At 45.2% G+C, this 24,460-nt stretch overlaps 1 protein-coding gene and 1 non-coding gene across 2 annotated transcripts in view; both read right to left on the bottom strand.

Moving 5' to 3' along the window:
• CHST8 (carbohydrate sulfotransferase 8) overlaps positions 1-24,460 on the bottom strand; it is a 319,244-nt gene that overhangs the window by 33,507 nt on the left and 261,277 nt on the right. The gene's annotated exons all lie outside the window — the stretch shown is intronic.
• On the bottom strand, positions 13,682-13,800 carry LOC129344347 (5S ribosomal RNA). Its single transcript, XR_008598379.1, has one exon. It is a non-coding gene; the product is annotated as a 5S ribosomal RNA (ribosomal RNA).

Raw genomic sequence — 24,460 nt, 5'->3', positions numbered from 1 at the left:
CTTGGATGGATATTTTCTTACGCCTCAAGCTGGATCTAGGAAATTACTTCTTTGTTTATAAGATGTACCACTTGTTGCACTGTATCTAATCCATCCCTTCCAACGCAAGTCTTCTTAGCACTGAAGTTGACCCATGTCCTGTGGTGTCATTCTGTCGGGGCGTGTGTCATTACGCAAGCAGAACATTATCTTTGAAATCATACAATAGCTTAATGGAACTGTTACATCTGTGCAACCAACTGCGCAAGTGGAAGAGATGCCCTTGAATATATTCATTCAATACCTTGTTCAAGAAGCATTAGTGCTTGCTTGCGCAAACAATACCGTTGTCACAACAACAGTAATGCAACCGTAGAGAGTGAATGGAGCTATGGTTAACTCATGAAATGCTGCGCATGAGCTGAATAGGATCCAAGTCAGAGTTTCCAGAGCGAAAGCTGAATTTGAAGAACAAAGCAAGGGGACTGTGAGTTTATTCTCTAAATTCACAGCACAATCTCATGCAGTGCCCTTCCACACTCGGCCCAGTAAAATCAATGGGCTTAGACTGGAGTAATGCTGCATACCATTGCACTATGAGATCTGTCAATGCCAAAGGGGGAAGGGGAGGTAAATACAGCTGCAAGTAGCAGATTTTTAAAGCCAGGCTGTCACTTCTGTCAAATGTCATAGGTGCTAACCTTTAAGAGATTTGTTGGCTACCTAATACATGGATGGTTTCTCTTTGACAGGATGCAGGGCTTTTTTTCAGCTGGAACGCGGTGGGACAGAGTTCCGGCACCTCTTGAAAATGGTCACATGGCCGGTGGCCCCACCCCCTGATCTCCAGACGGAGGGGAGTTTAGCTTGCCCTCTGTGCCACTGGTGCGGAGGGCAATCTAAACTTCCTTTTGTCTGGAGATCAGGGGGCGGGGCCACCGGCCATGTGACCATTTTCACCAAGGCTGATTTAAACTTTAAAAAACTCCCCCTTGTTCCAGCTGACCCACTGTGCGGTCCTGAGTTCCACCACTGAGTTCCACCACCTCTTTTCCCAGAAAAAAAGCCCTGACCAGATGTATATCCAAGGATCTGGGGTGTGTGTGTGTATTTTTCTGGATTCTGTCATAGCCAGGGATGTCATACATCAACTCTTGGGTCACCTTTTTAAAAGGGTGAACGCGTTGGAGAATGCTCAGGGTTCACATGGAATGCAGTGGAAGATATACTTGGTGGACCTGCAAGCTTGCCCTTCTGTCGCATAAAGCCACAGACATGGTACTCAGTGAAAAACTTCTTGGAGGTACACTCTCACTTGGTCCCGTACCACAAACCCAGAACTAGATTTGCCAGCACTTGCAATAAGCTTCATTTCCACAAATATATCTCAACACCCAGTTTCAGCATCTGGGATTAGAATAACAGCGTTTGGCCCATGGAGACATCTTGAAGACATTCCGGTCCAGTAGGGCTGACTTTCTGCACAAGTGATGTGATCTGGAAGAACAATGGTACTTTTGTACTGAATTATAAAATTGTGTATTTTATCTTTTATTATGTATTGTATTACTATATAATGTTGTACAGAGGCCCGTACAGAGCCGTACGGGGCTCTGTATTACTATATAATGTTGTACTATATAATGTTACTATATAATGTTGTACAGAGCCCCATGGTGTAGAGTGGTAAGCTGCAGTGCTGTAGCCCAAGCTCTGCTCACGACCTGAGTTTGATCCTGGCGGAAGGCTTCCAACCTTCTGAGGTTGGTAAAATGAGTACCCGGTTTCCTGAGGGTAAAGTGTAGATGACTGGGGATTGGGGAAGGCAATGGCAAACCACCCCGTAAAAAGCCTGCCAAGAAAACCATGTGATGTGATGTCCCCCCATGGGTCAGTAATGACTCGGTGCTTGCACAGGGGACTACCTTTACCTTTATATAATGTTGTAACCCACCCTGAGCCCGCTTGTGGGGAGAGCAGGAAAGAAATCTTACAAATTAAATTAAATTAATGGGGGGACAAGACAACCAGCAGCTGGTCCATCTAATGCCTCTTGCAAGAGACAAAGGTCTCAGGTATCCATGAATGAACCAGATCCTTAGAGGAAGTCTTGGAGGCGGAAGTGCAAGAGAAGAGATGCCTCCATCATGTATGTATCTCACACTGAAGGAATGATCTCCCATCTTGGGTCCTTCAGGGGGCTTACACCAGAAGTATCCCCTTTGTATTTATTAGGTGAAGACAACCACAGGGAGGGCTTTCTTTGCATGCAGTATGGCCCACCTAGGTTCAGTCCCCATCATCTCTGGTCATAATGGTTTTGATCAATAATAAACCCTCTCTCTGCCTAAGACTCTGGAAAGCTGCTGTCAGGACAATAGATATTTCTTGACTAATAGGTCAGTCCTAAGCAACTTTACATGCTTCAATGCCCATTGACTTCAATGGACTTAAAAGGGTGTCCCAGCTTAAGAGTGCTCTGTAAGGGGAGGCAATGGTTTGGCTACGCAGAGCATCTTCAGAAGTAAAGACTGATTAGAGGCATTGCTGGGCATTGAAAAAATGATGAGCCGGCCCACCCCCCACTGGGCTGGGTGAATTGTGATGAGTTTTGCGCTGCAACGATGGTTAACTTTGGATAATGTGCTCAAATTACTTTAACTGAAGGCACCAACTGGGTTACGCTTTCCCTTGTAGCCCATTATTTCTTTATTGATTTCTGCAGATCTACAGCTCTTTAAAATGTCATTAGGTGGATATAAAAAGGAAAATGCTGACGACAGCTTGGCTACCCATAAAGGCAACTTTATGAGCTTTTATAAAATTGTATATTGCAGATGTGGGGGGTCGGGGGGGGGGGGTCGGAGGGGTGAATTCGTCATTCAACCACATTCGGTAGTCTACGCAATTCTTTTTAATTCTTCCAAGTTAAAAGGCCATCTAGCCCAAGCCAAACATTTCTGTAATGCAATTTAAAGTATCCAGAGCTTTAAATACATTTAATGTGATCGTGTGTTGTTACGACAGCCTTATGATGTGTGTGTGTAGAGTTGTGTGTGTGTGTAAAGTGTCATCAAGTTGCAGCCGACCCCATAGCATTTTCAAGGCAAGAGATGAACAGAGGTGTTTTGCTATTGCCCACCTCTGCATAGCAACCCTGGACTTTGACTTCCTTGGTGGTCTCCCACCCAAGTACTAACCAGGGCTAATCCTGTTTAGCTTCAGAAATCTGATGAGACTGGGCTAGCCTGGGCCATCCAGGTCTGGGCTGTATGTTGTAGGGGCAGCATTATTAATCAGAGAGCCACTGTAGTACAGTATAGTCCATAGGACTCTCAGGAAGAAATTTACAGTGAGCACCACTGATCATGGTTGACCTCATCAGTCTTCTTATGATACTTGTTTTTATCCCATGCTCAGAGAACGGTTGCTAGACGTTACTAGATTTCCCAAGGCAAATTGGAAACCAAAGGGCAGGAGGTAACTTTATTATTTTCATCTATAGGATCATTCTCGTACTCTGCATCCAAAGTTGAACCTCAAAGCTGTCTTTCATTGGTGGTAGTAAGTCAGTAGGCACGGATACTGGCGTCTTCTCCTAAGGAGCTATTTGTTCCATCATTCAAGCATTCAGGGGAGCAGCCATGGCTCAATGGTAGATAGAGGTGGGCATGAAGTAGGAAAATGGTGGTTCATTGTGATTTGTGGTTCTTCGTGTTTCATGAACCATGAACCATGAACCGCCATGATCTTGCCCGGTTTGTGAACTGGTTTGTTTGGTTTGTTGGTTCATCACTTCTGGGGCTGCAGAAGGTCTGTAGAAAGCCCATTCCCCGCCCTGCCATTGCCTAGGTAACAGATAGATCACTGCCAGTCTGTCTGCAGTGACGAACCAAAAAACAAGCCATACGAACCGCTCTAAAAATCATAGCAGTTCATTGCGGTTCGTCAAAAATGAACTCCGACGAACTGCCGGTTCACGAACCAAAAACCAGCCCAGTTCGTGAGGAACTTTGGTTCGTATTTCAGTTCGTGTCCATCTCTAGTGGTAGAGCATTGGTTTGGGATGCAAGAAATCACAAGTTCAATCCTTGTTTGCTCTGGTTAAAGGAATCAAGTAGTAAGTGATGTAAAAGATGGCTGTTGTGGGTTTTCCGGGCTGTATTGCCGTGGTCTTGGCATTGTAGTTCCTGACGTTTCGCCAGCAGCTGTGGCTGGCATCTTCAGAGGTGTAGCACCAAAAGACAGAGATCTCTCAGTGTCACAGCGTGGAAAAGATGTAGGTCATTTGTATCTACTCAGGAGGGGTGGGGTTGAGCTGAGTCATCCTGTAAGAGTTTCCCAGGGTGTGGAATGCTAATGGCGGGAGGCTTCACTGTATCCTGAGGAGGTTCTTTTGCATATGGATTGGTGCTTGATGTGCTAATCTTCTCTGCAGGGCTATTGTCGGGTGTAGAGTGTTTCGTTAGCCTGGTGTTTTTCAGAACTGGAAACCATGCTCTGTTCATTCTTAAGGTTTCTTCTTTCCTGTTGAAGTTTTGCTTATGCTTGTGAATTTCAATGGCTTCCCTGTGCAGTCTGACAAAGTAGTTGGAAGTTGGAAGTAGTTGGAAGCCTCCTGCCATTAGCATTCCACACCCTGGGAAACTCTTACAGGATGACTCAGCTCAACCCCACCCCTCCTGAGTTGATACAAATGACCCACATCTTTTCCACACTGTGACACTGAGAGATCTCTGTCTTTTGGTGCTACACCTCTGAAGATGCCAGCCACAGCTGCTGGCGAAACGTCAGGAACTACAATGCCAAGACCACGGCAATACAGCCCGGAAAACCCACAACAGCCATCATTCTCCGGCCGTGAAAGCCTTCGACAATACATCGATGTAAAAGATCTCTGTCTAACAACTTGGGAGAGCCGCTGCCAGTCTGAGTAGACAATATTGATTTTGATGGACCAACGTTCTGTCTCAGTATAAGGCAACTTCTGTATAAGGCAACATACATAAGCAGCCACCCTATAACTATGGTGTAGTGGGCAGAGATATTCAATGCTAAGTGTTCGATTAGGACTGAAGAGTCCCAAGTTCAAATCTCCACTTGCCATGAACCTTGCTTGGTGATACTAAATCAGTCTGTGTTGATCCCCTTCTTGGCTCACTCTGATATATGCATGTGCCTTCAAGTTGCAACTGACTTATGGTGACCCTAGCAAAGGTCTTTCAAGGAGCACAGGTGGGGTTTGCTTTCCTCTGCAGAGCAACCCGAGTTTTCCTTGGTGGTCTCCCACCCAAGCACCATCTGCTTAGCTTCCAAAACTGGACTATAGCATGCCATTCCACCACTCTGATACACCTCTTGCAAATATCCATCCAGCTTAGAGCTAAACCACATGAGATGAATTACACGATGATGCTCAAATGAAGGGAGATGCAATGTAAGCTGGGAAGCATAGTTTGAATTTCACTTCTCTCTACAGAGCTGGCAAAGATCATTCCTCAGAGGGCTTGTTAATAATTGACAGAGCCTTTGGGGAGGCAGAGAGGAAATTAACAAACCTTCTGAGGAGTGATCTTTGCCAGCTCTGTAGAGAGAGATGAAATTCAAACTATGCTTCCTGGCTAACATTGCATCTCCCTTCACTTGAGCATCCGCATGTAATTCGTCTCGTGTGGTTTAGCTCTGTGCCAATGCTCAGGGCTGGACCAAGGTTTTTTTGGTCCCCTTAGTGAGCTATGACTTTGTTGTACCACCCACCAGTTAACAGAGAGAAAAATGAGACATTCTAGAATGAATGCTTTACTTACTGGGAATTCAAAATGAACGATGTAGAATTAAAATAGATAAGCCAAAGCCCTTCATGTTCGATCATGGTAGCTATACAAGACCAGAGTAAAAGTATATCAAGACTCTAGAGACCAGTTATTGCCAAGCTTCCCTTCAAGCCAGCAGAGGATCTTTTTGGCACCCCTAAAAATCTGGGGCCCTAAGTTTGCCTAGTAGTCGGGCCAGCTCTGCTGTGCAGATTTACTCAAGAGAAATCTGGCAGACGGGTCTTTCTAATGAGGACTAAGGCTGATGACAGCAAGAGCGAGGAGGAGGGGGGGGGAGAAAGCCTTGCCAGCTCCTTTCTATCACAGCCGCAAACCTTTATCCTCCCCAAGTGAGAGCTATAAATCTCAGTATCCGTTTCAGATCCTGCAGACAAATCCTTAACCTTTTGAATGGTCTCTTTTATAATCCCCCATCACTGACGAGTCTAGGCAGTGACAAATTGCATTGTTAGGCGAGGCAGTTTCTCTCTCTCCTGTAACGGCCTTTCCGTGCACCCCTCCAAGGGGCAGGGAATCACTCGCATTCGCTGTCGATGGCTCTTCACAACCGCGTCTGCCCCGTCCGCTAAGAGAGGGTCATCTGTTGGTCTGCGGCAAGTTAAGAGACAGCAGGAGCAGATGCTACACTTTTTTTTAAGTGGAGGGGTGTTTCTTGGAGGAATCTCAGCAGCATAAAAAGGTAAAGGGCCTGTTTTCCTACAACCAGACGTGGCACCTAAATCAGGCCTTTACGCTTCTGACTTGCCCAACATTGCCTGCCTGCCTGCCATGAAATCCTAAAATGGCCATTATGTAGCAAGGTCAAAGACATTCCCTCTGAAAAATGTGATTTGCAGGGGGGATTAGGATTGCCAATTTTCAGGTGGGATCTGGGGATCTCCCAGAATTGCAACTGATCTCCAGACTACTGAGATAAGTTCTCCTGGATAAATGGCTGTTTGTGAGTGGACTCTATGGAATTATACCTTGCTGATGCCGACATCCTTCCCCATCCCATTCTCTGTGCTCCCTAGCTCCCCTCCCCCCACCCCAATCACCAGGAATTTCCTAACCTGACAACCTACTTCTTCTGGATCATCCAGCTTTCATTCTGGAATCTCCATGCAGCATTTGTGGATATTCATTTATTTTATTCATGTAGAAAATTTATCTGCTGCCTTCCAGAGACCCTGGCCGTTTTCACACTACTAACCTGCTTCTGTAACGTTGCGAAACATTGCGCAAAAAACTGCAGAAGATAGCGTCTTCTCGCGTGAGTTTTGCGCGACATCGCGCAAAGCTCTCGCGAGAAGACGCTATCTTCCGCAGTTTTTGCGCAATGTTTCGCAACGTTACGGGAGCAGGTTAGTAGTGTGAAAACGGCCCCTTGCAGAATAAAATGTGATAAAATCATGACACATCAAAATGAGAAAAAAAATTAACAACCATTAGAGCCAGTTTGGTGTAGTGGTTAAGAGCGGCAGGACTCTAATCTGGAGAACTAAATTTGATTCCCTACTTCTCCGCTTGAAGCCAGCTGGGTGACCTTGGGTAAGTCACAGCTCTTCCAGAGCTCTCTCAGCCTCCCCCACCTCACAAGGTGATTGCCATGAGGATAATAATACACTTTGTAAACTGCTGTGAGTGTGGCATTAAGTTGTCCTGAAGGGCGATATATAAGTCAAATCTTCTTCTTCTTCTTCTTCTTGTTAAATCAGGGCTGGATCAATGGGGGGGCAGGGGGGGTAGTCTGCCCCTGGCACCGTCAAAGAGGGGGTGCCGGGCACAGCTGCCAGCCGCTGGGAGCACGTGGGTGGCTGAGCAAAGGGCTGGGAGCCCGCCCACACCATTTGCCTGCCCCGAGGGCAGGGGGAGTGCAACAAGCTTGCTGCCCCATCACTCAGCATGCCGCCTGCATGGCAAGCCAGCTGCCCCAGTGCACCGCGGAGCTGGTGGTGGCAGCACGGGTAGCTAGGAGCCTCAGCTCCGTGGCACACTGGGGCAGCTGGCTTGTCGCGTGGGTGGTGCGCTCTGCCCTGCGTGATGATGTCATGAACGTGATGTCATCACACAGCACTGGGAGCGTGCGCGTGCGCTGCGTGCACGTGCATAGGGCTGGACTTGGGTTGCCCTGGGTGCCAGCAACCCTAGATCTGGCCCTGTGTTAAATATCCAGCTAGAAGTGTCTTTGAATACCACAGGCTGATTCACCAACTGTACCCACTACAAGAACAAAAAGTGACTTCCACAGACATTCATGCCTTACTCTCTTCTAGATGACAACACAGTCTGTTTTGGGCTGCCTTTGAAGACAGAAAAAAAATCAAAAATGTTGCTGCTTGTCTGTCTTTGGATCGAAGCAGCAGAGAACATGTTACACCATTTCTGGATGAATTATATTGCTTTCCGATTAGAGACGCCCCAAATGTTTTGAAAGTTGACCCGACCATACTGAACTGTGACAATTAGACACGAGCTGATCACCAGGTGTGCTCATTTCAGCATCGAATGACTTGACAGTCTACTGAGCAGGTTTGCACCAGGTTTTTGTAAAACTGTTCATGTGTGAAGCTCCCCTGCTGCTGATCCACACAAATTAGCATCCATTAACATTGCTAAGGACTGCTTGGACCAGTGTTTCACAAACAGGGTCCCGTAAGACATCATCCGGGGTTCTGTGAGTAATTGTGGAATAAATAAATAAAGATGTTGAAATGCCATCAACAACATCAAATATCCCTCAAAATATTACAGTGGTTAAGGTTATATTTAGTTGTGTGCTCATTTTGTATTGTTACAGAGCACTGACAATACAAACGACAATAATTTAGCAGTAATTGAATTATGTTCCCTGCCATCAACTTCTTCTGGTCTGTAAATGTTTTCATACAAAGGGGTTCCTTAGGTTTTGAAAAAATAATGTAAGGGTTCCTCCTTGGAAAAAATGTTGGGAAACACTGGCTTAGACAAACACCAACAGTAGGGCTTTAAAAAACAAACAAACAGAGAATGTATTTAGGACTGATTTATATGATTTGTGATGGATTTAACTATCTGTTTAAACAATTGCCTGCCAAGTAGAGCAGCGGCAGGGAGTAGTAAATCCAGCTGGGTGAGAATGAACATGTGCAAAGAACATGTGCACAGTCAGGAAGCAACAGCCAAATCAACCTGCAACAGTCACGAATGGGTCAATGAACAGAAAAACAGGCTGTCAAAAATTGGTTCATTATTTGTGAACAAGATATGAGCTGAACCGGCGGGTGTTTGAGTATCCCCAGTAAGTTTACTATCATTTTAATAATGTGGATTTGATCACATTGTTTTAAAAACCCATTTATTCACTTACATCACTCTGACTTGCGGCAGAGATCGTCTCCCATTTGTTAATTTATTTAGATTAGATGCTGGAATGAAAGCTAAACAAACTGTCATCTTCAGACACACTTGGGCAATTAGAGTGTAGCTTGCATGATAGTTTTATAATTCAAATCAGAGAAACTTACTGAACTCATAAATTAAGAAGCTCATTAAATTCTCAATTGTGTTAATAGGAAAATCCAACTTCGGTTTTTACTGAAGGTTTTAATAATAAATCATTGAAAATGTGTCTTTGTTTTTCTCTCTCTCTCTGAGCTCATTAATTCCAAGATTGTTATGACATGTTTGCACCCTCCTTTGCCGTTAAAGAAAAAAAATGGCAGTGAACAATTAAGTGCAGAATTTTCTACGTGGGTCTGAACAATAACCCTCCTTGACACATCCTTGATGGCGGATGATAAATGCAGAGGAGTGGATTGTTACAAATGTGTCACTGGTAGAGATAATGTTTGTGCAAAGTCTGAAATGTGGCTTTGCTTCATGTTGAAGAGGGTTGTGGGCTTATCAAATGATTTTGTTGAGCAACACAGGCTGCAGGAAGATCAAGAGTACAGAGATGATCACAAGCAGGGCTTTTTTTCAGCCGGAAGGCAGTGGAACAGAGTTCCGGAACCTCTTGAAAATGGTCACATGGCTGGTGGCCCCGCCCCCTGATCTCCAGACAGAGGGGAGTTGAGATTGCCCTCCGTGCCGCTCAGCAGTGCGAAGGGCAATCTAAACTCCCCTCTGTCTGGAGATCAGGGGGCGGGGCCACCAGCCATGTGACCATTTTCTCCGAGGGCAACCCACTGAGTTCCACCACCTCTTTTCACAGAAAAAAAGCCCTAATCACAACAAACCTATGATTTAAAATTTGCCAAGTGACGGCACTTGGAATCTGTGTGATTTGCATGTGAGAATAATACAGAAAGGGTGTTGTTTTGCTCGGCAGCCCACAAAACAGCTCTAATGAAGTTAAATGGGCATCTTCCGGCCTGTTTATCAGATATAAATTGGTGCGCCTTCGTCTCCTGTTTTATACGGGAACAGAATGAAACGTCTTTCTTTCTTCCATGGCTGAGATTGGATAACAGTATTATGCAAGATAGATGAAGATGGGTAGCCAATGTTAGTTGGTCTGTACAGTAGAAAAGAGCAAGAGTCCAGTAGCACCTATAAGACCTACAGAATTTGTGGTGGGATATAAGCTTTTGTGAGTCACAGCTCACTTCTTCAGATACCAAGTATTATGCAAGATGCTAAATCAGGATCTTGGGGAGAGGTGCACTGCCCCCCCCCACATGAACAGTTACGACATCCTATGTATTGTATATTGAGATTAACAGCTCTTCATTATGATAAGCATCTTTATTGAAAACTAGAAGCACACAGACTGAAGCCTCAGGCTCAATAGTAACCAATTTATACTTGTAGAAACTACACCCACTTGTACAACAACCAACACAATGAAAACATGGTTGTTGTGGGTTTTCCGGGCTGTATTGCCGTGGTCTTGGCATTGTAGTTCCTGACGTTTCGCCAGCAGCTGTGGCTGGCATCTTCAGAGGTGTAGCACCAAAAGACAGAGATCTCTCAGTGTCACAGTGTGGACAAGATGTAGGTCATTTGTATCTACCTACATGTCAGGAACTACAATGCCAAGACCACGGCAATACAGCCCGGAAAACCCACAACAACCATCGTTCTCCGGCCGTGAAAGCCTTCGACAATACAATGAAAACAGCTAGAATCCTTTGTTTGCAGGAACTATATACAAGTATCTATTTTTCAGCACAGTGTTTGGCTACAAGGCAACAGTTCTGATTGACTGTGCTGGCACCCAAACACCAATAGCTTTGTAGTAGAGATGGGTACAAACCAGAAAAAAATGAACCATGTGGTTAGTGGTTTTCAAATTTCACGAACCACGAACTTTCATGAACCTGCCCCCGGTTCATGAACTGGTTCATTTGGTTCATGAAAACGTCACATCCAGGTCAGAAAAACGTCACTTCTGGGCCAGCAGAAGGTCGGCAGGAAGTCCATCCCCTGTTGCCTAGGAAACTGACTGATCGGCACCAGGCTGTCTGCAGTGATGAACCAAAACCCGAACCAAATGAACCAGCCTAAAGTTCATGACAGTTCGTCAGAAATGGGATCTGGCGAACCGCTGGTTCGCAAACCACAAACCGGCCTGGTTCGTCATGGATTTTGGTTCATATTTTGGTTCGTGCCCATCTCTACTTTGTAGGCCTCAGGAGCCTTCGTTCTAGTCAAGCAATACATAACACCATGAATTGCATCTAAGTTTGTAGTCCTTATGATGGTCGAAATGCACCCATATTTGCAGCTGGCAAAATTCTCACTTATTGACAGCACAGAGACAAATGAAAAAGGAGCACCAATCTCATGTTGGGGATATCTGAAACAACAGTTTCAAGATCCGATGTGCATTTTATCACAGTTGAATAAGAATATCCCATCCCTAGAGAACTGGTGTAGTGTAGTAGCTAGAGTGCTGGACTAGGATCTGAGGGCTCCAAGTTCGAATCCCCACTCTGCCAGGGGATATTGCTGGGTGTCCTTGAGCCAATCACACACACTTACCCTAACCTATCTCGGAGGGTTGTTGTGAAGAAAAAAATGGAGCAGAGGAGAACATTGGAAGCAGCTTCGGGTTCCCCACAGGGTAGAAGTGAAGAAAATAAAGAAAATGAATAAATAAATGAAATCTCAGCAGGCATTCAGACTGGAAGCCCTGTACTTTAGGCACCGGAGTGTTTCCATTGAGATTCCTATGTTCCAAAAGAGTTGGCAAGACCTTGGAGCCCTCCTGCATTTAGAAGTCCCCCTGCTGGGAATTTCCACTTCCCTCCATCAGTTTTCACCGCTACTCCTTGGTGGTCTTTGATGGATTTCATTTGCAAAAGTACTTCAGAGTCATAATCATGGGAAGCTGGTTCCTGCTGACCGCTGAAATGCTCTCGTGCAAACTTTTATTGACTCCGTTTGCTCCTTACTGCTGGCCTGATCGATACACATCTGCATCTTGCCGCTGAAGTCAGTCTGGAAATGGCTTATGAATCGGCCAGATAGGGAAACTCCATTCCGCATGCAAACAAATGGTTCCCTTCTGTGGGGTAAGAGACTCAAAAGAGAAGGTGACTGGCTTTCAATGGCGAGAGTCCAGAATAAATGGAATTTCACCTGTCAGGTCTCTCCGAGAGGTCCCTCCTCCGTAGCACATAGAGAAGGTGGGACAGGGTATTTGCAATCCGAGCACATTCTTCCAGAATTTGCTGCACAAGTTTTGAATGACAAATTTCCAACCCAACCCTCACATTGGCATTTTTAATGTGGGGTTTGACCTTCACGTTACAATCCAAGCAATTTGCAACACAATATAGTCCACTGACTGCAATGGATTTAGAAGGCTGTAAGCTTGCTTAGGATTGTGTTTCTAGCACCTGATGCCAGTCCATAGCTACTCCAACAAACTGCTCCCGTACTCATTCTTCCCCCTCCCTGCATATCCTTTGAAATGTCCTGGCTGTGTATGTGACAGACAGAGAGAAAGAGGTGGAAAAAGGTGCAGCAGTAAAAGAAATCTAATTTTTCTGGAAGGTAGGAAGCAAAGAGTAGGCAGACTGAAAGTGCAGCTATTATCTTCCGGAGGACCATGCCTGTATTTAAAGACAATGGTCCCTTCCAGATGAACAAACTTTCATGAGCCAAAGGTCATTTCATCTGATGCACTGGAGCATAAACCCATCAGGCTGACCCATTTACACAATAGAAAAGGGTGGGGTGGGAATGTCACAAAGATGGGCTGACCCAAAACAAGACCCAATCCAGAGAGTCCTCCATTTGCTCTAAATGGGTGTGAGATATTCCTAACTAGGGTTGCCACCCTCCAGGTGAGTCCTGGTGTTCTCTCGGAATTATGAGTGATCTCCAGACCACAGAGATGTATTTGTTTGTTTATTTACATTATTTATAGACCACATTTCTCACCAAGATTCAAGGCGAATTATACCGGTTCTGATGGAGAAAATGGTGGCTTTGGATGGTGGACTCTAGGGATCCCAGGTCCACCGGGGGGGACAGGGGATCCCCCATTCCCATCCTCTCCCCCTGCCATCATCCATTTGGCTGGCGGGGCAGGGAGGGGGGAGGTGAGGAAACAGGCTTCTTGGGCTCGCTTCTGGGCCTGCGTAATGATGTCACTTCCCGGAAGTGACATCATTGCACCACCTCAAGAGTGCTCCCGTGCTTTGCAGTGGCCCAAATTAGGCCTGTTTTGGGGCACAAATTGGTCCACTGTGAAGTGCGCACATGCTCCTGGGCCTGCGTGACAACGTCACTTCCTGGAAGTGACATAATGGCGCTGCCCTGGGAGCACAACAAAAAGGTGAGTGCTGGGTCCCCCCCCTCCTGCCAGGAGGGTAAGGGGACCTGGAAACCCAAGTGGACTCTATAGCCTTATATTTAGCTAATGTCCCTCCCCTTCCCAGACCCTGCCCTCCTCAGGCCTACAGCACCCGGTATTCCCAGGCGGTCTCCCATCTAAGTACTAACCAGGCCCGACCCTGCTTAGCTTTCGAGATCAGACGAGATCAGGCATGTCCAGGGTGGTATGGCTGTAGGCAACTTCCTCAGGCATTGTCCCCAAATCTCCAGGGATTTCCCAGCTGAGAGTTGGCAACCCTCCCCGCAACAGTTGCTAGACAGGCAAAATGTAAAATTGAATGCAGGATGAAAACAGATAAGCAGAGAGAGAGGTGAAGTTATTGACATCTGTAAGGGATGAAATATGCAAGTACTAGCACCTATAGCAAGTTAGGAACGGAAGAACGGACAACCCTTCTCCTCTCATTTTCCTTCCCCCCATCCCTTGGCTGAGCCAACCCCATCCGCTAGCCCAGCATCCAGCAGTAACTATTGTTGGTGTGAAGCTGTCACACAGGCCCTCACAGCAGGATCAAGACAGATTTTAAATTGACTAATAAGATGGCCCAGGCTAGCCTGATCTTATCCGATCTCAGAAGCCAAGCAGATTCAACCCTGGTTAATACTTGGATGGGAGACCCCAAGGAAGTCCAGGGTCGCGTCTCTCTTGCCTTGAAGACCCTACGGGGTCATCTGTGATTTGACAGCACTTTCCCCCAACCATGACAGATGCTGATATGAAGTCCATGGTCATCGCACCTAATCTTGTCTACAGGGGAGGTATCGTTTTAGGAATGACAGCCACATCCCCGCTGCTAATGGCTGTACTGCCTTACAGAATGAAGATTTCCTTTCTGTCTTCCTTTCCCACTCTGGAATAAAATAATAGTTTCCTTGCTAGTTTCTCGCCTTCTCTAGCTCTGTTCCCACTTCTTAACTTCCTGTTTATTGTTTAGGGTGGTATTTTTTTCCCCGTCTCATTATTATGTGCTGCAGGTGTGTTCGTGATGATTAAAAGACAGAAGTTGGCTCTTAGCCCAGCCTCGGATTTAAGTGGTACTGGTTTAATAGCACACGCCATTTCTGAGCATATAATGGCATCAACTCCCAAAGCATCTTCCTTCCTAAAGAAAATAAACTGGATGTTGGGGAAAGTTCTCCGAGGTAATTGAGAGCCGCTTGTATGGAAATGAGGCACCGGCTGGCTCCTCCGATGAAGGTTGCAAACCCATTTTGCATTGCGAAAAATTATCACGTCTCCCCATGCCCGCAGCCAGGACATCAGAATGGGATACAGCAGACAAAGTGGGGCAATTGTGTTTGTTGCTGAGAATTTATGTACTTGGATTTCTTTAAAAAATGGATTTTGAGTCTCATTATACTGGTATTGTACCGGCAGTGTTAAATCCTGTGGGTATTTACAATGCAGAGGCAAGTTGTTTAGGTAAGCTATATGACAGAGGACAGACGGAGCACGATAGTTCAGGGGCAAGCCAAAACTAGGGTTGAGCTGAATGTTAGCTATTGGAAGGCAAGGATTTTGAGTGGTCCAAACTCTTTTATCCTGCCCGTTTTGTGTCATTGTTCACAGCTATCCTTCCCTTTTGATGCAGTATCTGAGAGCTGCTGTAGTGTAGTGGTTAAGTAGTTCGGCTGCAAATCTGCACTCTACTGGTTCGAATCCCACTACTGCCATGAGCTCAGCTGATGGCCTTTGGGTAAGCCAGTCCTCTCAGCCCCAGTTGTATTGTGAGGATAATAATAACACTAACTTGTTCACTGCTCTGGGTGAGGCACTAACCTATATAGAAGAGCGGTATATAAGTGCAATTATTGCTGTTGTTATTCTTTTCTTTGTCTCATTCTTCCTCATGTCTTTCCAGCCAATCAGGGATCCCATGCTGGGTGTGCTCACTACAACCAATCAGATTTGGCTATTTGCTGATGTCTAGCTAAATCCCGCAGGAAGGATGCTGTAGCCTGAGGCAGAGCTACAAGGATTTCGTGAAGGAGCCATGCCGGGGTGAAAACAGGTGGAGGTGATGAAGAACGAACCAGCTGGGCTACAGGGTGACTGCTCACCTCCGGCACTGCCCACTGTAAATGCGATAAAGGAAATCCTCTGCCCTTTGGGGAGTTGACTCATCTTTGACAAAGCTGATTGAAGTTGGCATATCCCCAAGGGGACGTGCCCCTGGCTTCCATCTTCTTTGCGTCACTCTTTTCCTTCTTCCTTACCCACAGAAGCTTTGGCCTCATTTGTCCCCAATGCTGTTTAATCCCACTGGCTGTGAAGATCGATCTTGCTTTGTCAGGGGCAGAAGATTGCGGCTGGCATGATGACATCAGAGATATTCGGAAAAGAAATGACATAGGTCACCTCAGCCCATAGGCAAATTTTGCCTACGAAGGCCACGCAGCAGAACAGAAATGGCGCAAAGCAGCAGCCGCTGCCGGGGAAAGAGTAAGGTATCAGATAGCACAGAAACAATGCATATGGCTCAGCGAGCTGAACACGCTCTTGGTAATCTGATTTGTTCACTGCGCTCTCTTCACGTTGTGCTATTAGATCATATACTGACCATTACATTCTGCTTTAGACTGCCAGTCTACCCGCAAAGGGGAAGTGAAGATACAAGTTAAGAGTGTTTCTAAGCAAGCACAGAGTACATTCTCTTTAACGTACTATAGCTTCTCCTCTCAATTCTCTTTAATGTACTTAATGTACTCAGTTCTCTTTAATATACTATAGCTTCTCCTCTCAATTCCAGTGTAGCGCTTAGAGCATTGGACAAGGACCAGAGAGAATCAAGTTCAAATCCTACTCTCCCAGGAAGTTTGCTGAGTGACCCTGGATCAGCTATTCTCTCTCTGCCTAACCTACCATGCAGGGTTGTTAGGAGGATTAAATGGAGGAAAGGTGAATTATGTCTCCCCCTCCTGCTGGGAGGGTAAGGGGACCTGGCAACTGTAGTTATTGACAAAGCAGAGGAATTCTCTATGTGATCCACAGCTTACAAAGTCACCCTCTTCCTCTTCCTCTCCCAAGATCTGGAGACTGCCCGGTTCTTCATACGTACCTTCCTTGAAGGGATGTCAGTGGGGGTCAGGAAGGAATTTTCCTCCTGGCCAGACTGGCCAGGTATCCTAGAGGGCTTCTGCCTTCCTTTGGGCATTGAACAGGGGTCACTGGGGGAAAGTAGCTGTGAATTTCCTATATTGTGCAGGAGGTTGGACTAGATGACCTTAAGGTCCTTCCAGCACCATTATTCTATGATTCTAGGGCATGGAGGGTTCCCCCCACAAGGGATATACACTTCATTTTAAAAAGCAACCATTTAAACTACTAAAATGTCCATCATTTATATGTTTAAACATTAACAAACTCACCACCTATCTTCTGAGGCACGAATCCTTTTGTGCGTTCCCACTTTAAGATGATATTTGTGTGACTGAAGGAAGAGTGCAAGGGCATATACTTCTCTGCCTATTAAATGCCTCAGCGGCAATTGGCCTATTGCGGCCAACTCCAGTGTGGCAAATTCCTGGAGATTTGAGGCAGTTCCTAGGGAGGACAGAGTCTGGGGAAGGGAGGGAGCTCAGCCAGGATGTGATATCATTCTAGGACTTCCATTTCTCCTAGACTGTATGCAGGGGTCATTTTGTAGAAAAAGAGCTGGAGGAACTCATTAGCATAACTCATTAGCATATTCCACACCTCTTGACGTCACCAGAAATGTGTCATTAGTATAACTGCTTTGCATATGCCACACCCCCTGACATCACCTATCCTGGCTATTTTCAGCCCCTCCTGGCCATTCAGGGCCGAAATTGGGCCCAAAATGGCAAAAAGGGGCTGAAAATAGCTGAAAAGGAGCCCCAAATGCTGAATAGGAGAGTGATCCACCACCTGTCAGAGGCCTGATCCGGGCCATTTCAGCCCCAATCCAGGACAAAACGGGCCCAAAATGGCCGAGAGTCAGATGGGCAGGGCCACCAGACATGTGACCTCTTTGGGGAATTGCCGGAACTGTGTTCCTGTGTGTTCCCCCTCGAAATGAGCCCTGACTATATAGTATACTATAGAGTCCATTCTCTGAAGCTGCCATTTCTTGCAGGGGAACTAATTTCTGTAGTCTGGAGACCACTTGTGATTCTAGGAGAACTCCACCCCCTACCTCAAGGTTGCTAATTTCAGTCTGGCTTTTTGCCTTGCTCCTGTCTCCTAAGGGACTGATTGCATCCTCCAGATGTGAGTGAACTGCCCACTGGCACAGCAGTGGCAAGGATGCTGTTCCCCCTCCCCTTAGCCAGCACACTTCCATTCATTGAGGGTATCTACCCATTCATTCCTCCTGAAGGCTTCTACATTTAAATGTTTATAGAAATACAGCAGTGGTAAATAAACCCTATTCATTCAGTCATTTAAACACGGCATGCCTATGGTTGTTGTGGGTTTTCCGGGCTGTATTGCCGTGGTCTTGGCATTGTAGTTCCTGACATTTCGCCAGCAGCTATGGCTGGCATCTTCAGAGGTGTAGCACCAAAAGACAGAGATCTCTCAGTGTCACAGCGTGGAAAAGATGTAGGTCATTTGTATCTACTCAGGAGGGGTGGGGTTGAGCTGAGTCATCCTGTAAGAGTTTCCCAGGGTGTGGAATGCTAATGGCGGGAGGCTTCACTGTATCCTGAGGAGGTTCTTTTGCATATGGATTGGTACTTGATGTGCTAATCTTCTCTGCAGGGCTATTGTCGGGTGTAGAGTGTTTTGTTAGCCTGGTGTTTTTCAGAACTGGAAACCATGCTCTGTTCATTCTTAAGGTTTCTTCTTTCCTGTTGAAGTTTTGCTTATGCTTGTGAATTTCAATGGCTTCCCTGTGCAGTCTGGAGTTTATATCTCCTGAGTAGATATAAATAACCTGCCAACATCTTTTCCACACTGTGACACTGAGAGATCTCTGTCTTTTGGTGCTACACCTCTGAAGATGCCAGCCACAGCTGCTGGCGAAATGTCAGGAACTACAATGCCAAGACCACGGCAATACAGCCCGGAAAACCCACAACAACCATCGTTCTCCGGCCGTGAAAGCCTTCGACAATACATGGCATGCCTAGTTTATATAGCTCTAGGTGGGTTTTTTTCTGTGGAGGTAACTAAGGGTGTGCATTCCAAATTACCAAAACTGAAAATATATATGAAAATTGCTGGTTTGGGTCATCATTACCGTGGGTTCCTAGAACAGTAACACAAGTCCTAGTACTGGAGGGGATTACAAAACACCCTCCTCAAAAAATCCATGTTCTTTTTCATGTTTGGGTGCTTCACTCTCCAGAATGCCCTGCCCAGAGAGATTTGTCAAGAAATCTCTCAATTCTCCTTTCCCCTCTTTGTTCAAGCCCCCCCCCCCCCAAATCTGGCTGACTTTTGTGGCTGCCACTCTTTGTGGCTTTGTTTTAAGTACTGCTTTAAGCCATGCTCTTCTTTTGCTGCCTCTGTTGGGTGCAATTCAGCAAAGGTTAATTGAGACAAAGTCCCAGGGAAAGATAACGGGAATGAGACTTAGTCGCAACACCTTTAAATCCCCTTGATTTCACTGGGACTCTGTAACTGTTGGAGGATTGCATCTTTTTAGATATTCCTTCTTCCCTAAATTCAATTACTCCATGTTGCTCTGACAGTAGATTTTTTTCCTGCAGAAAGCTGACTAATTAATTCAAGGAATAAATAAGCCATTTGAACAAGAAAGGTTTGTAGCTAAAAGAGACAAAGGGGCGAGGAATGGGAGGTAATGAACCTTTGAACATACAAATAATAGACATTCCAAATGTTTCCTCTGAGTTTTGAAAAGGGGCTAGTCTGCCATCAGCAGCACTGAAGATGATAACAACAACAACAACAACAACATTCAATTTATATACCGCCCTTCAGGAGAACTTAACACCCACTCAGATTGGTTTACAAAGTATGTTATTATTATCCCCACAACAATCACCCTGTGAGGTGGGTGGGGCTGAGAGAGCTCTGAGAGAGCTGTGATTGACCCAAGGTCACCCAGCTGGCTTCAAGTGAAGTAGTGGGGAATCAAACCCGGTTCTCCAGATTAGAGTCCTGCCGCTCTTAAGTGACTGACCCAAGGTCACCCAGCTGGCTTCAAGTGGAGGAGTGGGGAATCAAACCCGGCTCTCCAGATTAGAGTCCTGCCGCTCTTAAGTGACTGACTCAAGGTCACCCAGCTGGCTTCAAGTGGAGGAGTGGGGAATCAAACCCGGCTCTCCAGATTAGAGTCCCGCGCTCTTAACCACTACACCAAACTGGCTCTCCAGTTCCAGTTCTTCCAGTTCTTGGAAGTTCCTCCATCTCTTCAGTAAATCATGGAGTTAAGGGAGGGAAAGGATACCGAGATAAACTCTATCAATTGTCCCTTTCAGCCCAGTGTTCCAAAGGCTTCTGTAGAATCGCTATCCAGATTCTTAAAATTCTGAAGAGTATCCTGGAATCCAAGTAGACTTCATGGTCTCTTGGGCTTGACCATTATAGCCTGGTGCCTACCCTGGTGAGATGCCACCAACCATGCTTTTAGCAGATAAATGTTCTGAACATGGCAAGATCTCAAGCTTTCTTACAAGATCATCAGAAACTTGCTTAGAACAAAAACAGTAAATTGACATAATCCTCTTTCTTGTGTGGTAGGTCCCAAATAACCTGGGACAGTCCAAAAGTTGCCATGTCAGACATTATATCCTGAGCATGGCCAACAAGGAGGTTTTTGAATGGATGTTGAAGTCCCTCAGGACAATCGCCCAAGGAGTTTTCACCAAATTAAAGATCACCTCCACCCGACTGATAAGCTAGGCAGATAGGAAACTGGCAGAAGCCTAAACATACAATACAATCAATCCTGGGCACCATTTCCACCAGGAATCTGTAGAAGGAGAAAGACTCGTGGATAATATTAGCTGCCCTCGCTCCTTCTCCCTCAGGTCAAAGATGATGAAGTATCACAAACAAGTAGGGACGGGTTTCAAACAAAATATTCCCAAACAAGGACCAAATGATCTACAGAAACCTGATAGATAATAACAATAATGCAATTTTAATGAAAGTGCCAATGCAATGAGTGCAAAAAGTGCAAGGTAAGTATTCCAATGTATATACTCCAAAAATACTCGGGACTATCCATCTGCACGCATGTAGCCTCAATGCATGGAATACAGTCCATGCAACACATGTATAATAACATGCATATAAATACAAAGTTCGTCTTTCAAAATGTACAGTTCCAACGGGTTGTTTCTTCTTTCTTGCAGGCAAACCTGCCAATGAAGAGCGAAGAGGGTCCGATGGGAGCCAGAAGGTCAATAAGGAAGCTCCTGGGCTGTTGGCAACGGGTGCGCTAGCAATTTAGACAGCCCGTTTCGCAGTCTATTGTTTTATCAAGCTATTCCTCTATTGCATCACCTTCTCCAAACAGCATTTTAACCAGCATTGGTAAGTTTCTTCCGGTATTTATATGCATGTTATTATACATGTGTTGCATGGACTGTACTCCATGCATTGGGGCTACATGTGTGCAGATGGATAGTCCCTAGTATTTTTGGAGTATATATATTGGAATACTTAACTTGCACTTGTTGCACTCATTGCATTGGCACTTTCATTAAAATTGCATTATTGTTATTATCTATCAGGTTTCTGTAGACCGGTTGGTCCTTGTTTGGCAAAGATGATGAAGGACTGCTTAAATGGACGGGGTTCTCTGCTACAAGAGGAAATTATCAGGTTGCACCAACCAAGTTTCAGTCGTGCTGGACAGATCAATAGGGTCTTCTAAAGTAGATCATAAATCAACAGGACCTTATTTTTTATTGGCACGGTATTGCACAACATCAAGGTCAGTGAGGGGAAATCAAAGAGAACCTTCTCATCAACCTCTCTTGGAAGGGGCCAGAGATTGAACATGCATCAAGCGCTGTAAAATGAACCTTCCTTCCACCACCACAGTAATGCCCATTCTTCTCAAAGTGATCCACCACTATGCAGCAGATCTAGCATTCCCAACCTCCAAATTGGGCCTGGAGATCTCCCAGAATTACAACAGATTTCGAGACTACAGGTATCCGTTTCCCAGGAGAAAATGGCTGCACTGGAGAGTGGATTGCACGGCATCACGTTCCTGCTGAACTCCCTCCGTTCCCCAAACTATGCCCTCCCAAAGATCCACTCCCAAATCTCCAGGAATATTTCAACCCAGAGCTGGCAACCCTAAGTAGATCTGAGGGGTATAATATAAAAGATGGCAGCATCCAGAAAACCTACAGCACACTGTCTCATCAGCACCCCCCCCCCTTTCTATCCTCTCAGCCCCAGTCTAAAAATTCAGGAATGCAAAAAAGGGACTTGCTGAGATGCTGGGACTCTATTCTCCCTTCTGCCCATATTGCTCATCCTAACAGCTACCTTATTGCCCACCTAACCTACCTGCTAAGACCGGCTCTTTATGCTCCAGCCTTCAGAGGCAAGGCAATTGGTGACAGGAGACGGGGCTTTTTCAGTAGTGGCCCTGCATCAATGGAATGCTCTTCCTCTTTATGCCCACTTGGTGCCTATGCTACTCTCTCTTAGGTGCAGACCAAAATGTTTCTGCTTACCCAGTTTTTTTATTAAGGGTTTGATCTACTAACACTATTTTTTATTGTGCTTTTAGCCTAGAAACTGTTAAACTCTACAAACTGCTCAGTGATTTCCATTTTTATTAACGACTATTAATGTTTTGTATTTTTATGATGTTTTATTTTGTAAGGTGTCTCAGGCAGGCATAAAAATATAAACAAACAAGTAAATGCTTGAAGAACTTCGGCAACAGAAATGGCAAGGAAAAAAGAATCTGAACAGGAGTTGAGAGTTGTCAGTCACAGCTGGCAAAATCAGTCCTGTGCAAAACCAGAGGCAACATCATAATGTTGGGGTGACTTTCTAGGATTTTACCAAAACTGTATGGTTAAACCGTAAAGAATTCTGGATGAATCCTAGTGCAATGATGTCACTTCCAGCTTTGGACCAGAAGTGATGCCACACATTGGTGCAATGCTGGCGAGCCCTGCCCCCAATCCCTCCCCAAACTAGTGAATGGGGGCCGATGTTGGAAGGTATCCCCCATAGCAGAAGATGTGGCTCCCCTATGGAAGTGAGTGGCTTGCTGATATTATCCTTCCAAAATACAAAAAACAACAGTTGCCGTGATATGCTTACTATATAGAATATTTTATGCCACAATAAAAGTAATTTATTACAATTTTCAAAAATTCTTTTTATATGCAATGTTTAAAAGCATATATTCCATTATGGTTACATGTGTGAAAGGCAACACATCAAAACTCTTTTGCAATAGGCAAACAAAGTGCCAAATGCTAAGTATATAACAATTTTCTTATATAAAAATAAAGTGCTTGTGCCTATAGATGACAAAAAAATGTCTAAACAAGTAACCAATTTTATCATTCAAATGCTATCTTTCTGAATGGTGCAATATATACCAAAGTTCAAAATTCTTCATAGGATGATCCAACAAGTAAAATTCTATGTAAAGAGTAATAACTGTGACGGGAAGGCAGCAAATTCACCTGTTTCAAATCTTCATCCTGGCAGTTATTAATGTAGTAATAATCAAGTACAAAGATAATCAAGAGCTTCACATTTTTTTTTCAATATGTTCCAACACCATCAGCAGCCATTCCATTTAAGTCGTGTCCTTCCAAGCAGGGGGCAAGTTCTTTCTCCTTGGTGGCTGCTGCCTCATGCTATTTTTCCCAGCCCCAAAGAGGACAATGGTTGACACTTTGCGGGAAGAGAGTCTTGCTGATAGATGGGCCTGTATTCTGTCTCGAACCAGAGGAGAAAGAGATTTCCAGTGGAAGCAGGTAATGCAAGAGCAGTCCAGCTGTTTGTTGATATTTTCTTTTCTTTTATTGTGACATCAGGCAGTTTGGTATTTAATATTCTTGTTTTTATCATAAGCTGCCTTGAGGGCCTCATGAAAGGCCGAACGGTGAGATATAAATATAAAACGAGTGACTGACTCACTGACTGAAAAATAATTTTATGGTCCTTGTGAACTATGGCGCAGGGATTTTTTTTAAAAAGTAAGGAAGTACCTGGAAGTATAAATCAATGTGGCAAGAATGCAAGCTGCCACTCAGAAAAGGGAAAGGATAGGAAATATAACATTTCCTTGTCATTGAGAGAAATTCACATCGAGAACTGAGATAAGAAACTGGGAATATGTGATTATTATTTCTGTATATGTGTGTGTGTTATATTTGACATGCTCTGCTCTGGGGCCCTTTGCTTCATAACCAAAGATCCCGGTCCTAGGGTCATACACAGCCCCATGTTGCTGCCCAGCATCCTCTAGAGCCTGTTTGGTATAGTGGTTAAGAACAGCAGGATTCTAATCTGGAGAGCCAGGTTTGATTCCCCACTCCTCCCCTTGAAGCCAGCTGGGTGATCTCGGGTCAGTCACAGCTCTCTCAGAGCTCTCTCAGCCCCACCCACCTCACAAGGTGATTCTTGTGGGGATAATAATAATACACTTTGTAAACTGCTCGTAGTGTGGCATTAAGTTATCCTGAAGGGCAGTATATAAATTGAATGTTGTTGTTGTTGTTGGGTGATACTGCCAAGAACCTTCTCCAACTGCCTGCTGTTCAGTAGGGTCCCTACAAATAGTTGCTTGTATGCATGGTCTGGTCTCGAAGTCACAAAGACCAGAGGGATTTTCTTCCTAGGTGGAATAGGACTTGTATTTTTTTTCCTACGCTCCCCCCAACCCCATCATATCCTGTGTTGTATCCAATTCACA

Source organism: Eublepharis macularius, chromosome 16 (assembly GCF_028583425.1).
Source record: "Eublepharis macularius isolate TG4126 chromosome 16, MPM_Emac_v1.0, whole genome shotgun sequence".
Classification (NCBI taxonomy): Eukaryota; Metazoa; Chordata; class Lepidosauria; order Squamata; family Eublepharidae; genus Eublepharis; species Eublepharis macularius.
This window is presented reverse-complemented; position numbering and strand designations above follow the sequence as displayed.